The sequence below is a fragment of the Thermobia domestica genome, chromosome 12, assembly GCF_964235325.1.
Source record: "Thermobia domestica chromosome 12, izTheDome1.hap1.1, whole genome shotgun sequence".
Classification (NCBI taxonomy): Eukaryota; Metazoa; Arthropoda; class Insecta; order Zygentoma; family Lepismatidae; genus Thermobia; species Thermobia domestica.
The window spans coordinates 227,383,319-227,403,906 of NC_137465.1; the positions used below are offsets into that span (position 1 = coordinate 227,383,319).

Sequence of the window (20,588 nt, forward strand, 5' to 3'; positions counted from 1 at the left end):
CTGTACTAAATGTTTAAAGATAATTGCGAATAGATCATGTAACTAACGATAAAAACATGATGTTGTGATATAAACATTCCATGAAGAAGTAATCAGTATACAGCTGTAGGTGAATAATTAGAATATATGCTATTAATGATATAAAGTATATACCCCTTAATATATACGGAAGAAAGAAGGTAAAGGAATACCTTTAATAAGATAATATGTAGGTACTTTTATACATATACATGGTGTTTCAAAACAACACCGACAACATTTCGACAACATTTGGGAGGTGATTCCTGACACCAAGATAAGATGAAAATTATAGACCAACCTGAGTGCACAAATGTTTCCTTTCGGAATTATAGGCTGCCGAAAACATAAAAAAATGAACTTTAAAGGACCATAGCTCCAATACTATGGGACCTATGGTAGTCGGGTCAAGACTTTATACAGGAACTAGTATGTGCCCTAACCAAATATCCATTCCTGTGGTAATTCCGCAACAATTTTTATAGAGGTAGTTCCTAAGTACTTCAAATTATATGAGCGTAATCAAACTGCCTCTATAAAAATTGTTACGTGTGTACTTTAGGCAGGGGTGCCCACAAGGGGGGGCTATGACGCAAACTGCGTCATTGAAATATTTGGGGGGGGTAAAATCTCTATAAATATGTTTGAGGGAGTGTAAAAATTAATAGAAAAGATTTTTTTTTCATGGAAGAACACCTACGGATAGACAATTGAGGGGGGGTGCGTCATGGACATGAGGGGGGGTGGGCACCACTGCTTTAGGATTCTGAAACATGTATTTTTGGATAGCGTTCATATTAGTTCCTAAGTGAAGTCTTGATCCGACTACCGTAGGTTCCATAGTTTTGGAGCTATGGTCCTTTAAACTTAATTTTTTCATGTTTTCGGCAGCCTGAAAGGAAGCATTTATGTACCCAGCTTGGTCTGTACTTTTCGTTTTATCTTGGTGTCAGGAATCACCTCCCAAACGTTGTCGGTGTTGTTTTGAAACACCCTGTAGAAAAGAATGAACTTTAGAAGTACTTCATATTGACATAGTAGCTACTGTTTTACTCATTAAATAATTGATTGCTTTTATTTATAAATTAAGACCCACAACTACTATCTGCTTCTCAACCTGACTTAAGCCAATCACATAAGTATAAAAGGTGTTACACAAGTATGATTCCTACATACATGATTAAATTTCTAACATAGCAAGTTGTCATCATTCTTAAGATTATTTTGTAATTTGTAACTTTTGTGAGCAATGTTGACCAGAGGTAAAGTATATAGGAAACTTATAATGATCTTATAGACAAAAATCCCACATCTCGGACTGATCTTGGTGTTCTATTGTTTAGCGACCTCATAGTAAGTTATATCTTTCTTTTATGTTCATTGTTTTGTGATATTCAGTGTGTAAATTAGCAAATATCAGCAATATGATATATTAAACGACGTCTTCATATGAGGTACGAATTCAGTTATTCCCGAGACAAAAGTTCTTTTTTAAATGTGAAGGCGAGTCAGATATGATAAAATCTACGAAGACACAATAAAAGGCAAAAACAGAGACCTGTGGCATATTTTTCTTTACTAAATGATATGACCAACCTTATTGTGCCATTATATTTCTGGCGAGAAAATTTTTGAGAAATGCTCTGCTGCTTTCATCCCCAGTCACTCCAAATACGACAAAAATTGAATGCTATACTTACATACGAGAGGAGAGGCCGAAAATAATTTTTGTCAGACGACTGTGGACAGAGGTGAGAATGCAGGACTAAAAATAGCACTTGACATTAAAGAGCAAACATGCATTTATTTTTCCACGTAAGTACCAAGTACATTGAGACATTTGTCATACCGGTTTATAAGCTTCGAAAATCCATCTAGGAAAAGTTCAGGACTCTGCATACGGAAGAAGCGCATGTCCGATTCCAAGTTCCTCCGCTACTTCATCGATGGTGATACACCGGTTCGCTTTAATCATGTCATCCACCATCCTGACATCTTCTTCTGTGGTGACAGTACACGTCCTTCCAGATCTCGGTATGTCCAGCACTTGCTACCACCCCTCCTGAATTGGCGACACCATCTCCGCACCATTTGTTTCAACATCACATCAGGCCTATAGACTTCCACGAGGGGGTTATGGATTTCTCCTCCCGATACGCCACTTGTCCATTCATAGCGGACAACCGCTCGCATTTCCTCCTTTGACCACCACATTAAAACGCGCCTTCTCTCCATAGCTACCAGTTTCAGACGGCGCCATCTGCAGAATCGCAGGCGAATGATACCCACTTGCGTCTAAGTGTGTTGCGCGTGCAACCGCTGTCTTGTTTTCCCTATTACTGTTCCCTTTCCAGGGGAAAACGAGAGGGAAAACTTATTTTCGGACTCCCTCTCGTACTTATAAGTCCATAATTAAGATAAAATATACTAAATTATGATATCGTAACCAATACACTGTGAAAATATTATAAAAAACTAGTGATGGTTTGATAATAAATAAACGAGCAGTTGTGTTTCTGTTATTTAGTTCTCGTAATATTTTTATAGTAGATTCATTAATATACCATAATTTTTCTTAATTGTAGATCCAAAAATATGTGAATTTAGTCTTTTTCCATACTTTGAACGACTGAAGATGAAAGCAGCAACAGCTTTCGAAACTACTTTTGCTGGTCAGCAGCAGCTTTCTAAAAATATGTTGTCACTGCAAGGTTAGCCATATCATTTACTGCAATAAAAGATGTAGACCAGGACCAGGAAGATACTTAACTTTAATTTCAAAATATCCTACTATTCTTTTGACCTATATACCTTTTGATCGGTAAGAATAACATATTTGTCAAATAATTTTCATAGAAGATTCTTAACAAGAAAATAGAATTCTTCTTATTTTCTTCTTTCTGTTTCAGCTAACGTCAAGTTCGGATATAAACAAGTCGTTCCATTTCTTTCTCTCTTTCCACCATACTACTTTCATCATTCCTCTTTTCTTAAGTCTTTCTTTAGTTTTTTCCTTCCATGTTATGTGGATCCTTTTCTTATTATCATTTTGTTATTTCCTTGTTATTTTATATTTCTTCTCTTTGTTTTACGAATTCTGTCCTCTTCCAAGCTCTTCACGTCTTTCTTATCTATTTATTTCTTATTCTGCTCTTTCTTGTCTTATTCGGTATTCTCCTTAAGACTTTTATTTCTCTCGCTTGTATCACCCTCTGCCACTGCCCGTGTTTCTTCCCCATATGTTGTGATAGGTATAGAAGATTCCGTATTTGTATTCAAGTACTTCGAATTCTTTTACGATCAATTTCGTTAGGTATATAATTCTGAATATTATTCATTATTTTGATAGTTTATCACACATTAAATAATTATGTTCAATTTGTTCTATTTTAAGTAAATGGAAAAAAAATAATAATTTTTCTTTCAACAAGTTTGTATTCTACTATAGTTCACGATTTTTATTCTACTGTATTTATACAACAGATTTGCTTCTGCAAACTTTTAATGAATTTTTAAAAATATTTACAGATTGAAAGAAGAAATACTTGTAACAATGTTCTTTAAGATGTATTTTACTGTTTAAAACGGTATCATGAGGGACGTGCTAGAGGGTATGGTGGCAGGAAAGAGAGGGAGAGGGCGAAGAAGATTACAATTAATGAACGATATCAAAACAGAAAAATTGTACGTGAAGACGAAAAAGTTAGCAGAAGACGTGGAACATGGAAGGTTCTCAGTTGCAGCAAATGACCTGACAATAATGGCAGAATATTTATGATGATGAATACTGTTTAAACAATTGTAAATATTCTATTGATTGAAAAGAATGCAAGTAGTTTGTTGTAAGTAATATGTCAATGTATTTTAGTCGTTTACCATGTATGGTATGTTATATACTGAAACAAACTATATTTTATTTGTATTTAATGTGTGCGTATATATAAGGTTATGCAAATATCAATATTCTAAGTAAATAAAATGTATAAGTTAATAAGGATATCAGAATAAAAATCCAGAGACATGTATCCCAATAACAAATGCTAACAATTTAGCTACTGAAATGACCTCTACAGTAGAAATAGTTACAAAGAATTAGTTTGTGCAAATAAGAAGAAATGTCGGAATATTCGTTATAGATAAAGAGAGACCAAGTTGGAGGTTGAATTCTATTATTAAGTGATTATTATATATATATGAGTAGTTGTGAAATTATTATATGTTGTGTACATATTGAAAGTAAACCCTAAGAATCGGAATAAAAGGTGAACAGAAAACACAATTCTATCCTTGGCATCTATTTTCCATCTTTTGTTTGACTGTATAGGATATCAGCAATTGAGTGTTATACATATACTAAGAGCTCATCCTTCATTTCTTTATCAATATTGAACTGAACTAACAAAGTATTGTTAACACAAGAAACTCAAAAGAAATTACGAAGTTGATAAGTTAAACAAAGTATAGAGAACGAGCTACTCAGGGAAAATACGAGGGTGATTCAAAAAGTAATGCCTCCAAGCTCACTACTTGGCCAATAATACCGTAAACATTCTGAACTGTTTATCATTAAGGCACTGATGTTTAAGATATAGAGTGTCATTTGTTTCACCTTCCTATCTCTTGTCGTTCCAGAGCAATGGAGCAGTCCATGGCATCCAATGGTGACGTTCGGTTGAAACAGTACGCTGTCATTTAATTTCTGACTCCGGAAGGTTGTGCAACCAGGAATATTTACCGTCGGCGACGAGTCGTGAATACACCATTACTACCAGCAAACGAATCGTCAGTCGATGGAGTACCACCACACGTCCTTTGCTCCGCCAAAAGATTCGAAGTTGTTCCATCTCCTGGCAAAGTGTTTGTTGACATTCTGTCTCATCCTGCCTATAGTCCGGATCTTGTGCCCTGTGACTTTTGGCTCTTTTCAAACTTAAGGATTACCTTAAGGGCCAACGTTACAGTTGTGACGCGGAGATGGAAGCATCAGTTCGGTAATAGTACAGTCAACAGCCACCACAATTCTTCGCCGATGGCATGAAAAACCTTGTTTCTAGTTGGCGCAAGTGTGTGGCCCGTAATGGGGGACTATGTCGAAAAATGATACCATCATTTGTAGCTGACATTGCAAGCTTTCCACTGATACCTATCGTTGCTAGCTGTCAAACACAAATAAAGCAGGTATTACTTTCTGAATCACCCTCGTATGAACGCTAATTTCAAAAGTTATTTATTTAAGTTCATTTCCTCCAACATTTATCTCCGTAAAATTTTAGAAATAAAACGGTATAATTAAGGAAAGGTAAATAAACAACAGAAAGGAAACAAGAAAATACTTCACTTAAGTAATACAGTACCAATCATACTAATTATAATAAATGAAACAATACATAAAATTAAATACTGTAAAATCAGTGATTTCCTAAAATAAGCAATTATTAAAATGAAAGTTATACGTAACCAATGAAGTTATCCTGATAACGTATCTCAGGCTTGGGGATATCAACAGTTTCTATACTTTCTTCTTACACCATCAATTCCAATGTGTTGAGCCCAAACCTGAAATATCAGGATACTTCATTAGTAGGTATGTTATTTTATGTTTGTATTATGTGATTATTTCTGAATTCTGAATTTCTGAATAGTGCACTGAAATGTAAGATGTACTGGTATTTTTTTGTACTCTATGTAAAATATGCAAATTTAAAAAAAAAATCGTTTGGTAATTATCCGATAGTTCTGCTTTTTATGTGTCTTTAGTTAGATCGAAAAACGAAGTCTGGTACTCAATTGTTTTAAATAATAAAAGCCTCTTTCTGGAACCGTGTGATCCAGTTCAAGATTTTTTTTTTTTTACCGTAACTTATGCTTTTGACCCAAAATGCTCTATTCCATTTAAAAGACCAACTATAGGATATTACTAAATCCACAGACACTCAAGGGCGCCCATCATGGGGGCAAGGTGGGGTGCTCATCCCCCCCTAGAGGAAATTGTACTTCAGAATATCGAAAATCCAATAGAATTTTTACAATAATTACAGCAAAATTTGAAACTATTTTTGAAACGTCGCTTATACTTGCCCCCCCCTTGGAAACCACAACATGGGCGCCCTTGCAGACACTGATTGTCTTTTGTATTTTAGCATGTACAGGGGCGGTCAAAAAATTCCAGGAATTCTGTTGTAGCTCTTTACTATCAGAAGGCCCACTTTTAGCTTTGAGAAGAGCCAAACATCCGATGATGCTAAACTGCTTTTAAGGCTATTAAACCCTCTGAGTCAGATATTCCTCAATTTGCACATTAACTTGATATTGCTCGGTCTGTGAAATTACAACAACTGATTACTACACACTTCTCCGTTTAGCTAGACACTATTCGTACACTGCCTGTTAAGACGTGTTCACACTTGTTAAATTAAGAGTTTGGCAACCTAGGGACTGTATTGCCCAAGATTCATTGTGTTAGTATTACAAATGCCTGAACAACAACAGCATTCCAGGGACTTTTTGGCTTTTCCACCTATAAGAGTTGGAAATAATATAGATTAAAATAGATGTAGATCTTGAAAGTGATGCCTCATGTTTTGAGAAGAAATATAATGAAATATTGGAGTATTGATAAAAATAAATAAGAGATACAAAAATAAAATACGTTTCATACGGATGAGATTTACTTCCGATAGAGACCTGCAAGGGCCGAATTTTTCAGGCCCGAGCCCAATCCAGCTCAGTCCTAGGCCCGGCGAATGTACCTAGGCCCGGCCCAGCCCGGGGCCCGAAAAGTTTTGGAGATTTTATGCCCGAGCCCGGAACGGCCCGATATTTTTTTTTTAAATTCGTGGCCCAAGCCCAGCCCGGGCTCGATAAATTTTAAAAGTTTCATTTTGTAACATTTTTCACGGGCACACTTCTTCAACGTTTGCCTTTATTCTAATTATCGTTTAACGAAAGTCAATAATTATTAAAGAATTGCAATTAATCAGCCCCAGCCCGGCCCGACCTGAAGAGAAATTAGTGTCGGCCCGCCCAAGCCCGGCTAACAGAGTCGGTCCGCCCAAACCCGGCCCGTGCAGGTCTCTAACTTCCGATCGCCTGTCAGGATAGTTCTGTGCATCTTATCTTTTTTTTTTTTCCCTGATTCACAGTTAAAAATAGAAATTATTGTTTCAAGATAAAATAAATATTGTCTGCTGTCTGAATGCTTGAGTATCTTGCATTTTAATAGTAAGCTTACAACATTATGTTGACCGATAACTATGGACTAACCGTCTATAGGCCTAAATGGTTATCAACTACGAATCTAATTCACGAATCAAATATAAAGGAACTCATATTAAAATACAAGCTAAAAGAATTGCATGAAATCGGATGACATATATACACGAGAAAAATAATAATAAATAGTAATGAAAATAGTACAAAGTAATTTAATGCTACGAACGTATTTAAAATAATAATCTAATAATAAAACTGATCTTCATAGCGTCCGATTGCTACTTAGAAGTTAATAATTTCGAGGACTTTTTACTCTGTCGTCTTCTTTGGAGCACTTTATAAGTGTGGGCTACGAAATGTTAGCAAATGCTACAAATAGTTATCATTAGATAAATTCGAGTTCATAAGTTCTTATTGTCTAAGAAAGATCCGTATGTTGTTTTAACCTGGGAATACACTGTAAGTTTACATTCTTGTATGAGCTGACTTTAAATGAAAGCACTTATAGTAATTTATATTGTGAGTACAAATATGATGTGACTCTTCCAACTAACTTGGTAACTTGTGATTGTTTATTTTCTAATTTGAAGATCATTAAATCAAAACTGAGATCACTTATAGGGCAAAGTCTACTGGAAAATTTAATGCTCCTTAATACTGAAAACGTCCAGAATTTTCCTGTAGATTACCATGTTATTGAAAGCGAAAGAGCAAAAAGTTCAAGAGACCTTAAACGATTACTCATGCTGTGAAATTTAATACAGTCATTCAATTGTACCTAATGGTATGTTTTCCTTCGTTTGTATTGGGATAGGTAGACTACTTCTAATTTATCTACCCTACATTCACATTTTTGTTAACTGTAATCGTATTATTCTGTGTTATGCAACATTTACAGTACTTCGTCCAGTTGTTGTGTTTGTAATTGTGTATCCTTAATGCTGTGAACAAGTTAAAAAGTAATTTTAAAAGCCAAAATGTTTGCATAAATTTGTCATGAGGCACTCCTCTAAAGTTTTCATCTCCGTCAGCTCTGACAGCTCCAGTCCGACACTGCTGAAGAGGACAGCACCATTGCTTGCATATTACTCTTTCAGATCATTTTCGAATACGACTTGGGATACTGCAGCATCCCTCTATGACTTTCCGGGTTAGAGGGAAAAGGTTAAAGAATTTGAAGAAAATGACTATTTGTAAATTAGGTTAAGCAATAAGATTTAGTACATAAGTTAGTAGATGTAGTATTGTTGAATTACAGCATAAAAGTGTTTATATACAGACTGGATCATTTATTAAAAAACGCCTTTGTAACTTTTAAACTAAGCGAAAAAAATCGCTGAAATTTTGTACGATGCAAAGATCGACAGTGGAAAATTGTTTGACGTACTCTACACTGGCATCAGATCAACAGTGTTGCTAATACACAAATTTTACATACATACATACATACATACATATATATATATATATATATATATATATATATATATATATATATATATATATATATATATATATATATATATATATATATATATATATATATATATATATATATATATATATTTCGTATTGCACTGCGTTAGATTATTACACATTTGAAATCTACATGTTAAACGAAAACTTAATATACCACATTTAAATCAGTGTTACACACTAAGGACGCTACAATGCCACAAACATCCCAATTTTGGGAGCTTCTGTATCACAGTGATAACGCAAGTGAGGTGGACGTGCAACGCATATTGAAAGATTCATAGTGTGGAATAGTATGATAATGATGTGACGGAATCTTAATAATAGCTAGTTCAAAGTTATAAGGGATAAAATTTTACTCTTTGTAAAAGACATTATTTCAAAAAAAAAAAAAAAAAAAATGCTTGATAAGTATCACATTCAATTACATAGTTTTCAACAGACATAAAGATCGTAATGGCGTTTACAGCGATTCGTTATCTCATTCGCATAGATGAAAAATTACGAGTAGAGGTTGCTATTCTGCTTAAAAATGATGTATAAGTATTTGTATCTGCTTAGTTTCTGATGGTTACACAGTAAGACTGGCATTATCAGAAAATAATGCAGAAGCAAATTACCTTGATTGGCTACTAATCTTCAATATATAGTCCTCTTTGTTGTATACAGGCAATTGCACGGCTGTACAATTCCCGGATTCCTTTCTAAAAGTACTCTTGTCCGACAGTGTTGAGTTCCTTCGTCATAGCCCTTTGGATGGCCGAAATTGAATCAAAACGTTTTCCTTTCAACATTATTTTGACCTTTGGAAACAAAAAATAGTTTGGTGAGCCCAGTTCAGGTAGTAGACGAATGGTTGAAACTAACATGTCACTTTATTATTATTATTTTGCCAAAAATGTACTTCAATGGCTCTGTGGCACGGTGCACGGTGCAAATCTTCCTCTTCTGTAGATCTTGTTCAGCAATGTTCAAGTCCTCCGCAGTTATTTTGAAGGACTCACAACAATTTTAAGTCAGCGTTTTCCGCACCTTTTCAACATTTTTGTCAATTTGAACGGTTACCAGACGGCCAGGTCTAAGGTCATCCATGACCGCCTCCCGGCCCTCACGAAAACGACAATGCCACACAAAAATGTTCGCTTGAGAATCATTGTTGTAAGATGTTTGAATCATGTCTACGGTCTCTGTAGCTGTTTTGCTAAGTTTTACACATAACTTGATGGCTACTCTTTGCTTCACTTTCTATCCATGACGAACCAAACAAACACAGTTCACTGAAATCACTGAATTAGGGACATAAATTTGTGAATTCTTCACATAATGCACAACACACTCGGTACTAAGTTACACAGTAATTGCTTGGTGGATCCAGTGGCTATCTTAGTGTTATCAGTAGACGACAGTGTATAATTATGACTCGGATTTCTACGGCATATCATACGGTATTTTTACAGGTCTAATTAAACACCTTTGACTCTTGTCAGCACGAAAATACACTTTTTATTGATCATATAAATACATACTTAAGTCAAATATTAGCTTTGTTTTATTTGGGTCAGAAGTAATATGAAAGCATATTTAGGCTAATTTCACTAATTGTTTTTATATTTGCCAGTATTAGCAACGAGGTTATTTGAAACTTTCTTAGAAATTTTTGACCTCATGTGCCGTAGCATCAATCATTGAAAAGAGAAACCGGTACCTCAGCTTCTGACTGCCTCTGTCTCTCCCTCTCTTTCTTTTCTCCTGCAAATATACCTGAAGTTCAGTTTCTTTGTTGCAAATCGGAGGATAATATTTTCATCCACATCCGGGGGACGGCAGACGAAAGTAGTAATGCAAAAATACTGGTAATTTATATAAAACATGATCAATGATATGATCCCAGGAGAATTTCCTCCCGAGCCACCTCCTGAAGCCATTGTTGGTACTTATTATAAGACCCGTCATTTTTCTTCTTTACATTGAACGTATCGATATTTTTTTTCGAGTCTGGTGGATATTTGACAAATAGTTAGAAGCACTGTTTTCTTATAGAATCTGGCATCACTAAGTACAGTTTTAATACGCATAAACTTAAGTGTTCTAGTGGTGTGAAGTTAGATCAATTTTAGCAGTATAGTCATTTCTTCATTTGCTTTGGGGAGGAGATTCTTTAAAATATAAGAAGTTCTATGTTTTACATGAGTATTCATTATTATAGGATTGATTGTAATTTTTATATATAAGTGTACACACAATTCGCAGGGGAATTTGAACCCACTCCTGCACCCCAAAAGGCACTTTTGTTACTAGTCCAGTCCCTGTCCATAAGACCCATAGGAATTTTGAGGTGGACTAAGTTTCTCTTCAGATCCAAGTAAGACACGTCTCAGTGATGGAAAAAATCTTGGGTGATCATCTGACAACCCGGGCATAAGTTGGCAAATTGGAAATTCAATATGGCGGCCATGCGAAAATGCCATATTTACCTAAAACACGAATATCTCATCATTAAATAAAGCTAGAAACTTCATTCTTGTACCGAATTCAAGATAATGAACACGGTAATCAAGAAACATTCGTAACGTCGAAACATAGTGCCGCCATTTTTAAATATGGCGGCACGTTTTTCGAAATTTCGACTTTTTTTCGTACACTATTATCATTTATTCGAAGATAACTACGAAACTATAAGAGATACCATAAACATACCTCAAATAAACGGGATAGAGCATAATGAGAGCTTCCCAACGGTACCAATAACTTTTCTCTATCTTCAAATTTGACGGAGTTATTGAAATTTTAGTAGCTCAAGGTGTTTGGCTTCAGATTAAGATAAGAAAGGTTAAGCGCTAAAGCAAAACTATCCATGATTTTTCTGCACAAGTTTCAATGCTGATAAATTACTCTAAGATCTTACAGTGAGATTTCTAGGTAAAAGTGCAAATGGTTAATAATAATAATAATAATAATAATAATAATAATAATAATAATAATAATAATAATAATAATAATAATAATAATAATAATAATAATAAATCGTGGTTGCTAATAATAATAATTCAACAATTTCAGTAGAAAAAAGCAATATAATTAAAAGTGATATAAAGTTAGTACACTAGTACAAATAATAATAAAAGCACCATATTTATAATATAACAAACCTTTTGAAATTACTTGGTTTTGGTTTTCTTACAATCCTGTGATGAAATACTTTGATCGGTCTTGTTGAGGGCAACTCATTAAATGTTATTAATAAGTTCGTTGCATATTTTGTCTACATGGATTGAGTTACAGTTCGTAACGTTACCGATTATTACAAATCATTTTGCACTTACAGAAGGTCGTACAACTAACATTTTTTTTTTAGGCATTTGCATCGTCTTGTAGAACAGCTCTTGCAAGTACATGTTCGAATAACATCTTCTGGTAGCTCATTAATGCTAGTATCCGGTGTGAGCGATGAATCGTCTGCATTGTATGTCCATCCAAAATCCGTTGGATCTAATGGTTCTTCTGCGCCTAACACTGTAGAATACGAATATACCATGTAAAAGGATCTTTTCAGGTGACCCTGTAATGACGAACTGGTGCAAGGTAATTCCTGTAAGCTATGAAGACTACTTTGATTCATAATTTCAAATCAGAGAGTGTCAAATATCTTAGATCTTGAGCCTGATTTTGCAACCCTGACCAAATATTTTTCAGCAAGTTCCAAGCACTCAACACTTGGAGGAAGACTTCGTCCAAATTTGCACAGATACTTTTCCGGTTCTGCCTTAAGAGCGGATATTTTGTTACCTATCTTACTGGTAACATCAGACCCTGTAAGAAAGTGTGCTGCAAGAAGGGCGTCTGTTGCTGCACCTATTTCGTTGACAAGTGTGTGAATTGGTATAATATCGGATCTCGACTTTCGCATCCATAATTCTGAAAGTTCATTTTCATGTAGGATCTTGTAAAAATGAATCAGTAAAACAAACACATTTGTGTCATTTGAGAGCTCTACAACGCGTTGCATCCCATGCTTAACTGCATGGAAAACGTGAGGGATAATGCGTATGTCAGCCTCCTCAACAGCTACTTTGAGAGTTCCTGATATTTCCGTGAATCTCTTATCTTTGATTGATATAGCTGGAGTAGGACCACCGTCAAGCAAGACGCCACTGAGAATAGTTTCCCAATCTCGATTTATTCTGTCTTCAAAAATTCAGCCAGAGCACCCTGAATCAAAATTTGTTCTCAGATGATGCCCAAAATCTGTCCATCTGTACAGGAAGTGTTCTGGTAGTGCTTATTGATGTCAGTGGTAGTGGCTGTACAGATCATCTTCTTTCCCTCTCAGCACTTTTGATTGATGTTGGAAGATAGCTATCAAACACATAGTCGACACGGCTGAATTTGCAGGCATTATTTACAATGGTGTCAAGTGATGTGAGCAAGTCTTTAAATGTGACATTTCCTTTAACTTTCAGTTTTCGAAACTGGTTCATTACATCAACTACAACACAGGTTTCGAGAGGATCATTTTTCTGGAAATTTATGGTCGTGGTATCTAATCTTGTTATCAAAATATTCATAAGCTGAGACTTTGAGGGTTTCGTAGTGGCGCCGTTCTCATCTAGTAAGGGTGAAGGCGAAATATCATAACTAAGAATTTCTGCCATCGACAATCCTCTCTCCTTGGCAATTTCTACTTTTCTTTGAACCAGTAATTGATCCTTAACAACGCTTCTCACAGTTTTCCTTTTCATTTGCATGCTAGGTTGTGTTATACTTCGAAATGTGGGAAGATTTTGTCTGTGAATGGGTGCTATCAGTGATTTCGAGCGAGATATAAACCTTTCCTGTCGGAATGTGGCAAAAGCTTCTTCGGCAGTCATCAAAAATTGTAAAAGTTTCTTAGCACTCGATTCCGGGACACACTCATTGGTTAGAAGGTTGTGAAGCTTCACTTCGCCATTCACAATATATGAATCTTTTCTGCTCTCAATGTACTGGAACATGTTTTGGATGCTTTCTTCCATTTTATTTCTGAGCCTTCCCGTTAATTCATTATGCATTTTTAACTCATAATCACACGGTATAAGATTAAGAACAGACTGAAATGTTTTTCGTATGAGCAGTACTTCATGGTAAGCAAGCTCCCATTCTGCAATATATTCCTTCCTTTTTATTTGGCCAATAATCCCTCCAGCTGATTTTTGAGAACGATTTATTGTCTGTTCGAGAGCCATGTCAATACCCACAGCGTTAAATTTTCCACTTGTCCTTCGTACAACAAAATGTCCTAGTTTGAACTTGTTATATATTTCAGGTTGGCGTGTTTCAAGATTTAGCATTTGCTCAAAGAATAGGGAACTCCATCTCAAATAGTTTATTCTGTCAAATACCTGAAAAACTGGAAGGATATCTTTTAGTTTTGAAGATAGAGACTCCAATTACCTTCTCTGTCAGCTCTTACGAGGTTCTTTAAAAGACTTATCAGCTCTTTAAACTTTGCTTGCACATTTCTGTTGTTGAGTGATTCATAGCAGTAAGAACTTCTGCAACTCTTGTAGATAACTGATAATCATCGTCAGAAATATGCAAAAATGCTTTCCACTTTAATCTCTCCACAACTTCTGCTAACATTAACATTCCTTTGAGTGACCTTACATAATTACTCCCTTGAAGGACACTTTCAGCAACTTTAACACCAAACACGTGATTTTCGATGAGAACATTTTCTAATCCACTCCCATTTATGTACTTACCAATACAAGAAAGTAAAATTTTGGTCATATGGAAAGATCCCAAGAGCAGCACTGTTTGGAAAGTCACTTCAAACTAACTGAATTTCTGCTGCAATATGAAAAACGCCTTAATCACATGAAATTGGCAGAGCTGGTTGATCGAGAACTGAAAGCAAGCTTTGAAAGTTTTTCATACATGAACATGCAGTATCATAAGATGTTACTGGATAAGGCAAAATAGGGAGAAACCCAACTTGTTGTAGTGGAACATCAGCTTCTGAAATAACAGCATGAATTCCAGACCATGTCAATGTTTCTTTGTTTGTCAATTCTCCAACAGCTTGCAACATACTTATCACTACCTCTTCTTTCTTGATCTCATCACACGGCAAAGTGTAAGCATCTTCAATGATTTTAAGATCCTGTGGAATGTCCAGCGGTGTTGATGGTTTCTGGTAATCTCTAATTTGTTGACATGGTAAAAGGACACCAGTTCGTTTTCTGAGTTTGTTAAGAGCTACTTCAGATAGTGGTGGCTTACTAGGATTTACACTTGGAGTTTTCTGGAATAATACCATAATAGTATCATGCGTACCCTGTAGACGGGAAAGACTTGCCTCTTCGTGGTCAAAGTTATCCATAGCACCTACAGTAAAGTTACTACTGACAAAATGACTTGGAAGTGCAAGGTTCTGTGAGCATGCCATCATAGTGTATTGTGCAAGATTATGACGAGATTCCATAACTTCATTATAGCTGACTGATAACCCAGCTTTATTGAATAATGTTATCAGCTGTTTGCTCTTACATTTTTCATGAATTGAATGGCCAGTCATTAAATGCAAAGGGGTTTTCCTTTTTCCATTATGAACATTATAAAACATTATCTGGAAAAGGACTTTAACTCGATTTGTTATAGGAGTTTCTCTTCTATCGTTGTTGTCTTCAATTTCACTGCATTCTGCTTCTTCTTCGTCTGAGCTCATAAATGCTTGACTGTTATCATTGATGTGAGAAAACAGTGTCAATTTATCCACGTTGAATACATGAGAGGAAAAGTCAATTAGCGGTTGGGGAATAGGTGTTGTCTTCCATGATTTTTCTAGTTGATTCGCATCTCCAAATTCATTGTCTAGGTTGAAGTCTGTTTCCAGAAGTGATTTTCTAAGTAGCTTTCCAGCCTCTCCGACAGAAGAAACAGAACGTAGTTTGTCAGCTATTTCGTCAATAGTGAGGTTTGATGAATAAACAAGTTGGGACTGGTTTCTTTGTAGTGGTTGGCAAAATTGAATAGCATCACCAAATATATTTTTCATGTATAGTTTGACCTCTTTGTTAGTAATTAAATTCTCTCCAGCCTGCTTGTTGACATAATCACGAATCTCAGAAAGGGTTAGGCCATAGCCATTATTTAGAATGTTCTGAAAAAGTAGTCGACTATCCTCCATTAATTGACTTTTTTTTGGGGGGGGGTTGATTCTCTTTTTGTTGACTTTGCTTTTTATATTTTTGAAGGTACGCTTCCAAACAGAGTTTGTGGTAGTATAAATCAGCTCCAAATACAACAGATTGATCTTCAAGGTCACAAGTTCTCGTGTACACGTCATCTTGGAAGTACAAAGTTGCTGCAAGGAATAATTTAGCACGATTCGTTTCACTTATTCGATATTTTTCTTTGATATTATTGTGTTTCAAATTTCCACAAATAATACATGGAAGACTGGCAGAATCCACCTTAGGAGATGGAGGGTTACGAGACAGTACGTCCCCTCTTAATCTTTTATATCTTGATGTTGACGAATCTTCCATGACGTCTTCCTTTGGTTCTACTTGCAAATTGGCTTCGTTCTGTCGCTTCTTCTTCAGCAAACGATTTTTATGAGTATAGTTTTTGTAACACTCATTTGAACAATGATATTTGAACTCAAAATCTCGTCCAAGGACACTGATTCGCTGGAAGGTCTCATCTTGCCATATTTCAGCTGCATCCACTCACACACCTCCTTAAAATGTTATATACTAACGTAAACCCCATTCATTACTACCAAACCAGTGTTACTTCCAACGAAACCATAAATTTTAAAAGCACGTGTCAAAAAATAACGAAGAATGTTCTTAGTTTTTGAGGTGATGTGAGGTGATATTAGTTTAGCATCCCTTTTCAGCAGCGAGGCTATATGAGACGTGGACCTACTGATTAACGTGGAATCCGAACCCCATGAGCTCCCGCCGGGAATCGAACCCGGGTCTCCCACGCCAAAGGCGCGTACGCTAACCGCTTAGCCACGAGGTAGCTCCCTTACATTTTTGAATCTGAACTACAAAAATGGCGTTTCGCAATGTATATGGAGGTTACAGTAGATTTTAGTCGTACTTTTCTGGCACAGTCTACATAAAAATAAAGCGATGCCTATTTTTAATTATTACTTTGGATGAAAATCATAAGGAGATTGGCTTCACCTTACTAAATTTAATCTGAAACCAAATACCTTGAGCTACTAAAATTTCAATAACTCCGTCAAATTTAAAGATAGAGAAAAGATATTGGTACCGTTGGAAAGCTCTCATTATGCTCTATCCCGTTTATTTGAGGTATGTTTATGGTATCTCTTATAGTTTCGTAGTTATCTTCGAATAAATGATAATAGTGTACGAAAAAATCGAAATTTCGAAAAACCTGCCGCCATATTTAAAAATGGCGGCACTATGTTTCGACGTTACGAATGTTTCTTGATTACAGTGTTCATTATCTTGAATTCGATACAAGAATGAAGTTTCTAGCTTTATTTAATGATGAGATATTCGTGTTTTAGGTAAATATGGCATTTTCGCATGGCCGCCATATTGAATTTCCAATTTGCCAACTTATGCCCGGGTTGTCAGATGATCACCCAAGATTCTTTCCATCACTGAGTCGTGTCTTACTTGAATATGAAGAGAAACTTAGTCCACCTCAAAATTCCTACGGGTCTTATGGACAGGGTCTGTATTATACGTAAAATTTTGTCATTTTTAGGGCATAAGTGCAGGCATATTTTCCAAGTTTTCAGGTCACAGAAATCCAAGCTCTAGTTATAAATTAAATTAAGTTCTCGCAATATAAATTATAAGTAGTGTTGCAAACCTTACCCATATTCATCATATCAGTGTCAAAAATACTCCAGCCTAGAGTTAGTTCGAGCCTATTTACCTTCTTTTAAGTTTGTTTTTTTGGGTTAAGTTTAGAGTTACCCCTCCGCTTTTTATAAAAATCAGGAAAATTTACAGGAGAAATGAGGTAAGAAATGATCATTTGAAGATTTTATTTGATGTTTAGGAATGTAACTTCGGCAGGAGAGTTATGTTTAATACGAGAAAAGAAATGTAGAAGTTAGTACTATTTGCCGAATGCGGAAGCATTCGCGGAAGGTTTCAGCAGCATGGTAGTTGTAAAATATGGCGAATATGGCGAATAGGTGTAACGGATGCACAAAAATAATGAAGAAAACCTTTTAAATTTTTGTAAAGCCCACGGAGTACTGAAGTTAAGTGAAATGTAACAATTTTTAATACTTTAAGCACTGTTCTCTGTATGTTGCGAAGTCCAAGGGCTACTCTGGACTGGAGGGGCAACTCTAAACTTAAGCCGTTTTTTTAAATGTTTACTTCTTTTGTCTAGTTAAAAAATCCTCATAATCAATTTGTGTTACGAGAAGAAGTTACAAAATAAGATTCCCCTCTTTTTTTCCGAGAAATCATAAGGCAATCGGCAAACAAAATGTTGGTTTAATTCGAGAGATATCCATATGTCGTTTGGTGGGTGCGAACAAGATCCCCCAAATAGCAAATAGCAGTATCGTAGTGGAAGTAGAAAGTTAGAATGAGTGTCTTATTCTATGTTGAAAGAACCAATGCTCAGCGATATTGTCAGGAAACGGCTTGGTCCTCTCTTTTGGACGACAAGGCGAGATCACACTCGACCGCGGGAACGCAAATCAGGGTGTCTACTAAAATTTCAAAATGGAACTTCGTGACTTTGTCGTGACCTTTTCTTTCCCAAACCATAAAATTTAGTCACATTGGCAAGAGTGAATTTCGGTGGGAATTGGGCCGAATTTTCATGCATGCAATAGAATCGTGCTTTGCTTGCGATTTGGTAGCGTGTAAAGCCCACAATAGACATTTTTGGTGGTGAATTTTGACGTTTTATAGAACAAAATTTTCCAGTCTATACTTATATTTGTACAGATTTTTAAAAAAATCGTGACCCAAAAGCTAAATTTCTTGACTTTCATGACCGTTTTCTGATTTCGTGACTTTTTCATGACTTTCGTGACTTTCGTGACCAGTAAGTACGCCAGAAATTTTTACTTGGGGGGGTGTTCAAAATAAAAGAGTGTGTGTGTCTCAGAATAGTGATATAATTTTTAAACAAACTCAAACAAGAAAACAGTATATTTTGTTACGCAACTATTGCAATACTACTACTATTACTACTACTACTACTACTACTACTACTACTTTTACTACTACTACTACTACTACTACTACTACTACTACTACTAATAATAATAATAATAATAATAATAATATTATTATTATTATTATTATTATTATTATTATTATTATTATTATTATTATTATTATTATTATTATTATTATTATTATTATTATTATTAACAGCTCTTCGCAGTGGTAGGGTCAATAAAGTAAGTTCACACCTTTGAGCATTTATTATTATTATTAAACTAAGTAATACAGTGAAACCTCTCAAAACGGACATTGGTGGAACTGATTATTTGTCCGTAAATGAGAGGTGTCCCTAAAAGGAAAGGTTTTCTCTCATAACACCATACCACACATGTTTATGGCATGGAAGAATAAGGAAGTTTCACTGTGTTAGGAGTTAACCTCCACTATTTTACCCAGTAATTACATGTGAATTGATTACATACGAATTATTGTAATTATTTTGCAAAATTCTGCTATTATTTCAATTTATTCACCCCCAGCAAGTTTTAGTGGGTGATTGTTTTTCCAAAATATTAATTGGGAAAAAATTCCCTCGTCCCAATGCTGAAACCACATTCGTTTAGTAATTAATACTGTACATAGTTCCAATTTGATTATTTTAATATTATAACCCTGTTGTTAACGTTAATTGTTGTAATATTATTTGATCTCTTAATCTCCGTTCCTGCCCCTTCCTGGCTACGTTATTCGCTCTGAATATCTTTCATAAGAAAATTATTCATTGATTTAGTTGTTTTCCAGAAATCCAGTTTTTCAATTTATAAATATTTTGTATCTTTCTGTTTTGTCTTCTTTAATATACCGTAATTTTAATAATCCCAGGGCTCATAGTAGTCTGGTCTCTTGTAAATAGTTGAAAAGTGACCAAAAAATGTCGAAAAGCACACGAAAAAGTGACAAAAATCTCATCACGCCCCTTTTTTTCTTTGTCAATTTCTCCATCACCTCTCTCTTTGTTTGTTCTTTTGTTTCTCCTTTACTTCTTTTTAAGCTTCCTCCTTTCGTAGGTTTTCAAAGTATGCTTTGTAGTTACGGTAAGCAGACTTAGCAGATGTAAAAAGATTCTAAGTAAGTGGAACCAGTTCTGACCTATTTCCGAATTTCTTCATCCCAGACATTATATTTAACTTCGCATTAAGAGTTCTCAAAAACGTGAAATATTTAAATTCATCACCTAAGCATAACACAAGACAAACATAATGAACCACACAAATACACACACACAACGTTGAACGGAGCGTTAACTATTACGAGAGAAAACTAAAAGATTATTATGATAGAAGAAAGAATAGACACAGAAGAGTTCTGAACCCCACCTTGAGAGCTTAAGCATGCACCAACCATCCACTGTGCTTTAGAAAGAATAAAAGCTAAAGTGAGAATAAAGCTGACTGTTTCACATGTAGCAGCAAGTACTGAAGCTTTCAGAAGAGTAATTAGTAACAAGTTTTTGCCTTTTTCCATTTGTTTTTATATTTTTCTTAGAAAACTGCCAATGCAACACATAAAATCACACGAAATAGTCACTTTACCTTTCAAAAAAAAGTAACTTTTAGTGACGAACTTGAAAAAAAATAGTTAAAAAAGTGACTCACTATGAGCCCTGTTCCGCTCAATGATTTTACTTGAATAAAAATATACTTTACAAAA

General features: G+C 35.2%; 1 protein-coding gene across 2 annotated transcripts in view; it reads right to left on the reverse strand.

Annotated features, from left to right (window-relative positions):
- LOC145665878 (ABC transporter G family member 20-like) overlaps window positions 1-20,588 on the reverse strand; it is a 131,130-nt gene that overhangs the window by 22,542 nt on the left and 88,000 nt on the right. Inside the window, exon 16 of one of the 2 annotated variants that reach the window (XR_014127672.1) lies at window positions 5,477-5,574. The exons of the other annotated variant lie outside the window; for it this stretch is intronic. The gene's annotated coding sequence lies outside the window, so the exon portion shown is untranslated. The remainder of the gene's footprint in view (window positions 1-5,476; window positions 5,575-20,588) is intronic. 2 annotated transcript variants of the gene reach the window in all.